Source organism: Hipposideros armiger, unplaced genomic scaffold (assembly GCF_001890085.2).
Source record: "Hipposideros armiger isolate ML-2016 unplaced genomic scaffold, ASM189008v1 scaffold_1432, whole genome shotgun sequence".
In the NCBI taxonomy this organism is placed as follows: Eukaryota; Metazoa; Chordata; class Mammalia; order Chiroptera; family Hipposideridae; genus Hipposideros; species Hipposideros armiger.
In genome coordinates, this window is record NW_017732782.1 from 33,232 (window position 1) to 41,320 (window position 8,089).

Consider the following 8,089-nt stretch of genomic DNA (forward strand, 5'->3'; position numbering starts at 1 on the left):
CGGCTCAGGAAGCAGGGAAGAATTCGCTGTCCCAGATGCAGGTTCACGGACCTGGTCCCACACTCAGCCAGCAGAACCAGTCCCATCTCTCCATCCTGCTTCTCTTCCTACAAACTCATCTGCATCTGTGTCCATCTTTACCAACTTCCCAGGGCTTTAAAATGTGCCCAAAAGGATTAATGTGACTTTCATTGCATACCGTTAGTGTACCATAAGCATATAACAGTTCTCTGAAGGCAGACTGTACCCTGTCCATATTTACATGCCCTGGGTTGGGGCTCATGGTGTATAATTAGTTTGTGCTATGTTTACAGGTATACAGAACTACACTGGAGTGTTTCTTAATGCTCTNGTTTAAACTCCCTTTAATGGCAGCTCCATCCGTGAATTTTGGAAATAAGTAATAGGTCATAGACGATTTGCTATTCTAGTTTTGGATATCAAAACAATACCACTGGGGAGTCCTTTTATTTTTAGCTTTCAAAGGTATCATTCAGAAAATGTTCATATTGTTTTTGTAAATGTTAAAGGCAGTGCGCACTTGTCACAAGGACATTGTAGCTCTTTAGGGGCAAGGCTAGATCTTGGTCAAGCTTATACTAGCAGCATCACTTCAGCCTGGCCCAGAATGAACACTCAACAAATGTTTGTTGACTGGAACTTTCCGTTGGGTCATAGAAAATCTTAGAAAAAAAAGTCACTAAGAATTGCTCAAAATGTTGAAGAATTCTGGGAGCAGTCATGCAGATGAAAAGGATTTAGGCTCCTACATATTTGCAAATGTTTTGTTTTGTTTTTCCCTAAGCTGAAAGAAAAATAACACATTTGGGGGGAACAAAGTTCTAATGGTACCTAATGAATGATCAGAGCTTGCTAAAACTGAGGGTGCTATCTCTACACAACGGGGAGGCAGAGAAGATCCCAGGTTGCCACCTTTATCAAAGTGACTCCCACTCACCTATGCTCTTCCCCAACCCTCCATTTCTCTTTCTCTCTGCCTTTCCTCTAATTTTCTTCATATTTTCTTCTCATTCATAAAAGTTTTACTGTGCACATGTTGGGTGTGCATAGTGGTGTCTACAGGGCTAGGAAATGAAAAGTGAAGGCAAAGGGTGGTGCCTAGGGAGTGACCACAGCATCACACCACAGTTTCATGGTTTTGGTTTAACTCAGGAGAATTTTCCAGAGTGGACACAAGGTTAGAACATGGTGGGGCTGTGACCTCCTATAGGGAGGCAGGGGCCAGAGTACCCCAGGGCCCATAGTAGTGTAGAACCGGCCCAAATAGAAAGCAGCCTTCATGATCCCAGGTTCAGGGCATCTGCTAATTTGGTAGCCAGCAGAAGCAGCTGATATTTTGTTCAGGCCCACAAAGCTACCAGGTTACTGAAACTCACACATTTTCTCCCCTAGCATTTCCAAATTCTTTCTGACCTGTTGTCTTCTTGCTGCTACATAGTTCAGTTTCANGCCTAGTAACCATAGTGAGAAATAATTATCTCACTATTCAAAAAGCTCTATAAGAATGATATAAGGGTAGGGGGACAACAGAAAAACTCATTTCCTTCAGTGTAGATTTCTGAGGTTATGTATCTGGGCTTCTGACCTAAATTACCTCTTTAGCCCTCCAGCTCTCCACTGGAATTCTATTCCAACCCTGGATCCCAAACCCTACTCTCAGGTATCCAGAAAGTTCTTCCCATGTCCCCAGAATAGGCTAGGTCCTGCGGCGAAATGACAGCTACCACCTGAACTCTTGCTCCTTAGTCATTCTTTGAACTAGAGCTCCTAGGATATCTGCATACACCTAAGAAGGGCACACAGTGGAATACCTTCAGGCAGTGACCCTGGAGCATGGAGATGTGCCCTAGGGGACAGTTCTCCCATTGCAGTCAGCCTAGGTTCCCTTCCCTTGTCAGGTACAGATTCCTGCAATCCCCATTGTCCCTATCATTTCTAATGCTCACATCCAACATTTCCATCCACTGAAGACCAGATCAGTAAAAGACTTAAAATTAGATCTGAAAAGAAAACATATTTAAAGAGCAGAAGGAGAAAAAAAGAAAAAGAAAAAAACCTAAGAAGATAGATGGGGGTTAGAAAACATTAGGTAGCAATAGAAAGGACAGCTCATGTAAAGTTGGCATGTCATGGTGACATTTCAGCTTAATGTGGTTGAGACCAGACTGTCCTACTTCTAAAGTATATTTATTTAAATCTTGCAAGTTAGAAATGATGCAGAGAAAAAGCATGGTAAATACTATTACAAGTGCTCTTCCTTTTCCAAGTTAAGAACTAGAAAATATAAGCCCATAGATTTCATAAGTGAGGGGTCCCTAGAGACTCTAAGTGTTTAGAGGAGGAGCCAGAGTAGGGTTAGAGGATAAGGCCGAAATAGATAAGAGTTAGCAACCAAGACATGCACGCAAGGACTGGAATCTATTTCTTTAAAAACTCCATTTAAAAAAAAAACAACAAAAACATAAAATATGAGAATATAGTGAATATGATAGTCTAAGACTTTTTTTTACTTTGAGGTTATACAAGAGAAATACATTTTTCTACAGGCTGAGGGGATGGAACAAGTGGAGAAAGAGAAACTGAACGTTCAAGAAAAGGAATATTATTCAACAAGCAAACTCCTGGGCAAGTGGGAAATGAAGGAAGGAAAGTCACAAACGGAAAGCTTAGAGTTAGAGGAACGTAAAGTAATGCTTATTGTTTGATTTAAAAGAAAACATTAACTGAAAGAGGAAATTTGCTATGGATTAGAAAGACTGGGACATAAAGGGTATTAACTTCCATTTTCCCAAAGTATCTTCATCTACAAAAGAAGCTTCAAAAAATAAGCTATAGTANAAAAAAAAAGGGACACTAACCAGCGTCACTGGGTATTTATAATGTGTCGGACATTGTTCTAAATGGTTTACATATATCTTATTTAGTCCCAAAATACAGTTCTCCGAAGTTAGTACTTTTTTGATGTCTCTTTCACTGAGGGGAAACCGAGGTCAGAGGAGTGACACCACCTGCCTGAGAGGTCTCGCAGCGAGCAAGGGCAGACCTGGCTTTGAACCCAGGTAGTCTGCTCCGGCGCTCACACTTTTAACTGCTGGGTGTGGCTACGTCGGTGTCTAGGAAGGCTGAGTTTACAAAGCTGGTGGAGTCTGGGTTTGGGTTGTACTGATCAGCTGATTATGGAGACTCCTAAGAGCCTTGCCCCGTCGGATCAGTCTCCAGTCATCCTACCTCTTTCATCGCTCTAACATCGACCCCTTTTACACACTGCCACTGCCTCGCTGGGCTTCTCTTTCATTCACTGGCCTGGATGATTTCAGTCCCCTCTTAACCTGTTTCCTTGCTTGGGCTCACTCCCGTGCTAATTCCTTCTCAACACTGCTACCAAAATTATTTATCTAAATCACAAATGTAATTCTAATGCTTGGAATGACTCTGTAGCTCCCCATACCTATACACAGAGTCTCAACTAAATGGAAGAGCCCATACTGATTGTCACGTTATCCAAGACACTCCACAACCTGTATCTCTCCGTCCAACTCTGTCACTGCCTCTCTCTACCTGATGCTCTGTGCTCCAAAACTATAGACTCAACTGTATTGCTGTGAACACCCCGAGTTCCCCTCTCTGGCTCTCATGCCTTTGGTCTTTCCTTGGTTTGTGAAGCTCTCTGTAGTTGAAGTCTTTTGCCTGTCCTGAATCCAGCCCCCTTTTTATGGCAAGAGCACATTTTTGGCCAGTCCCCTGGGCCAGGTATCAAATTCAAATTCATACTTTCTGCCTGCTCTGTGAAAACATGGCCGTGCCCTTTAAATACGATTCCTTTCCCAGTTGGCCTGATGATAAGCTTTGTCAGTAGAGCGTGCTGACCAAGCAACAAAGGAGAAAGGGTTTAGTGTCCTGGTTCTGATGTGCTCCCTCCGCAGGTTCGGTGGGTGTGGGTGTGAGGGCTGCGGTGCTTCTCCAACAGCAGGTGGCCAGGAATCCCCCTCAGCATGGCCTCCTAGATGACTGCAGTGGAATGCCTCCAGGAAGACATGTCTCCATGAGCAGTTTTCCTTGACACCCTAAAGGGCAGATTTCCGCTACTTCCATTCACTTGTGTGGCACCTCAGTGACTTCTCTGTCACCAGTGACCCAGGGACATCTGCATTTCCAACCTGGTTGGGAGGAGAGGCGGAGCTTTCCCCTTGGAGCTCTAGCCCGGGCCCAGGGGTGACTGCTGCTCCTTACAGCTGTCATCTGACATTCCTTAGAGTTCTCTTTACTTGCAGCTAGCCAATCTCTTGTTACTCTAATCTGCTGTGAGAGCTAATAATTCTTTGCATTTAACTTTTACTGCTCAAATGGCTGTGCAGTTTTGCTCTCACTGGACAGAATGATACCTCCCAGCTCTTTGGCTGGAGTCAACCTCTTTCCAATCGCACTCAACTCTTAGCCCCCAGCTTCAGTCTTGGGTTTGTGACCACAGCCTGCTCAATCTGGTCCGAGCAATTGGTTCAAGGAAATGCAAATCTCCTTCAGGTCAGTGAGAACCAATCCTGAGCCCTCCCTCTCCCAGCCACATCACACATCCTCATATTATTCTCAACTCACCAACAATACATTTTGGTTGAATTGGTCCCATCCTTGGCTAGGGGATGGATGGTGAGGGAGAGGAGTAAGGCTGGCAGAATTAAGAATTCAGCACATTCCANCATACTCAGAGTTTTAATCTAGAAGGATCTGAGAGGTCACCTAGTGGAAAGTTCTCATATAGAAAAATGGTTCAGAATCCTTCCAAGATCCCACAGAAATGGAGGATGGAGGATATGAGACCCAAGTCTAGATTATGGATACACACACTGCTATTATTATGCAGACTGATGATACCGAGACCGAAACAGAATTGATAGAATGTTGAAGGGACATGGAGAAGGAAGAGAAAAAAGGACAGTCATTAGATGCTTCTGAGAAATTGAAATTTATATGAAAAACAGGTTTTTATTTTTGTGCACTGCTAATGATCTCCTGTACTTTCTGGGTGTCTGGGGAAAGGAAATTGACTCTTATAAGCCAACCAAAACCTTAAAAGGCAGTTCTGATACACAAGAGGTACCTGGGACACTTTTTCCAAAAAGTTGTTTCATCTGCCTGGGCCCCAAAGTGAGGGATATAAGTCAGTATGTGTGGGGAGAGCTATGGGGTCTGTTTGAACCCCAGCTTTATCATTTGTTAGTTCTGTGATCCATGGCAAGCCACTTAACCTTTCTGACTCTCAGGGTCTTCATTAGTAAAATGAAGGTAATAGTGTCTACACATTACACAAGGTTGTTCTAAGAATTATAGCAGGTAAGAAAGGAAGAAACAAAAGTGTACAAATGGAAAACACAAAATAAGATGGCCAACTAGGTCTAAATATAAAATAAATATATTTATTTATTTTAATAAATAAATTTTCATGAGCTCAGCGTTTCTTTCACTCACTGGCCTGCGGAATTTCAATCGTCTCCTAATCTGTCTCCTCGCTTGGGCTCACTCCTGTTCTAATTCTTTCTCCACTCTGCTACCAATGCTCTAATTAGAAGACAACCTCTTAGATGGGGCTTTTCATAAAAGATTCAACACTATATCATCCACAAGAGACGATTTAAATAATATGATATAAAATGTGGAAAACAAAAGAATGANAGGAAGAAATATTCACAATCAAAACCTAGAGGAAATCCTAGAAAAACAGAGAGCTTGAATCTGCAACCAATTTTGTTAGCAACATCTCTAAATCTGGGACTAACAGAATTATCAATTTAATCTCACTTTATACCTTGCCATCCAGTGGAAGGAGGAAATATTGAGCCTCAAGAAGTGACTTTGACATTTTGCATTCACTGAATGTGGCATCCCCTGGAGTGAACAGAATGGCAGCAAGCACACCCCACTAAGGATGTGCTCTGCTTCCAAATTCCTGCAAACTGTCACTGAATTTTTCCAGAGTAGCCCTGGGCATAAACTATGAACTTCACTAAGAATTCCTTTATAAATGATTTGCTTTTAACTTGAACATGGTGTGAAGATTTCCACGACTAGTAAACCTTTAAGGTTATAATACCTATAGACGCAATTAAAATTAAAACTAAAATTAAGATATTGTGGTGAAGTAATCCACTAAGGCATTGCCAGTCTGGTAGCATCTTTGTAGAAATAATTTAATCAGCCAAAGTAGCCAAGACCACAACCCTGAGTGAATAAGGAGTAAGACAGATGTGTTTACAAAATCACAAGCTATTAGGTATGAAGGGAGCCTGGTGGAGAGGATGCAACCAGTACAAGCTTCTGAGAGAGGCAGTAGAAAAAGAGAGAAGGCAGCTGTGAAAGAGCAATGAGAAACACAGAGAATACATGGACCTCCTGCAGAATTTCCATTGGCTCTTGTAATTTGGACCAAATCAAAGGACAACATACAGATAGCTGACTGGCTGACAATATGGAAATACTAATGACCACTAAAATGGCTGGGAAAGCTGTNAGGCTGCAGCCCCTGTGGCAGTGGGTTGCCATGGGCTACCGTGTGTAGCCAGCAGCCAGAGTGAGTGGCCAGCAGCCGCAGTGAGCAGCCATCCAAAAGCCGGCGACTGATCGGCCTCGCCCGGGAAGAGCGCAATGATGGTGCCAACTTGGGCCAGTGAAGCAATGTCCTCCAGAACTAGACTGAAGAACAGGACAGCAACTTGTCTGTTCTCCTCCCCCCAATTTTCCAGCCCTGTTCCAATTACCCAATAAAAATCTTAAAAATAAATAAATAAATAAATAAAATAAAATAAAATGAAGAGATCGAGGACAGTGTTTCGCCTAGGCACAATGGAGACGCACTCTACACCTAAGTTGCCCATGCCATTTGTCCCTTTAACAATAGAGATGATTATCCAAATGATAAACTGTCCCCAAAAAAGCCCACTGGGTAGGAAAGTCAGTGTACAGTACTGGCTTTCCACTTGCATCAGATCAGGACCTCTTAAACAGTTGTTATTTCCACTAAAGACAAGTAAACTAGGCTCTGCCAATGTGTCAATTCCTAGTAACAGTGACAAGAGAAAAATTCTGAGATGTCCTAAATTACAGCAGGCCTGAGGGTGGACAAAGAGACAAAGAGTTCATCAGTGAACAGAGCTGGTGGGCAGAAGCCAGCAAAAGACTGCTCACATCCCGGAATGTATGTTGAAACGCTGAATTACCTTCCAGGTGGCTATTTCGGCCCTTATGGAAAAAGGGGTAGCCAACCACCAGACTCCACCACGTCCTGCACAGGCATGAACTTTCCAGGCTGTTGCCCACAAGCAACCCCACAGAGCAAGCATTTCTTCCTTACAGACTGCACCTATCCCAGAACTAGCTCCCCTTCACCTTTCCCTGCCCCCTTTCACCTTCCCCCGCTCCCCACCCCCACTATCTATAGTCAATGTAAATCTTTCAAAACAACTTACATCTCTCTTCCCCAGGCTCATTGTATAAAAGAACTTGTCAACACCAGGATGGCAGCAACATGTCTGTCTTCTCTATCTAGCCTGCTGTGGGTGGCTTAAGCTGCGTGGCCCAGAACTTGGTCCCTTTTCTGGCTCACGTAAAACTAAAAAAAAAACTTTCTTTCAGAAAAGCATTCGGCCTTGAAGGTTTTTGTTTAACAGCAGAAACACATTACTACCAACGCCTCCTAGAGGGTAAGTCAATAGAAAACATGGTGGTGTCCCTTCATCCCCAATATATTCTTTCAGGGAAAGTGTACAGCCTTCCATGCCCCTCCCCCGGATGCTTACGTCAAACTCATTCAGAGCCGCAGCCAACTCGCCGATGCCCGTGTGGCCTTTGGCTTCGTCAGTGGGCGAGGTAGCTTGCGCAGCATTGGAGATGCCGGCAATGGCCTCCTGGACTTGTTTGAACACATAGTCTCGGTTGGCTCTTGTGGCGGCAACATCTGGATGGCGGAGGAATGCTTGGGAGGCCGTGTACAGCATTGTGGCATTCTTCTTCAGAGCCCCTCGGGCGGCTGCCATCTCGTCGCGACAGTGGGGGTCCTTCAGCTCCTGTGTGTGCAAAA

General features: G+C 43.7%; 1 pseudogene; it reads right to left on the reverse strand.

Moving 5' to 3' along the window:
• Window positions 1-7,640: 7,640 nt before the first annotated feature.
• On the reverse strand, window positions 7,641-8,077 carry LOC109377519 (catenin alpha-2 pseudogene; annotated as a pseudogene).
• Between the last annotated feature and the right edge of the window lie 12 nt (window positions 8,078-8,089).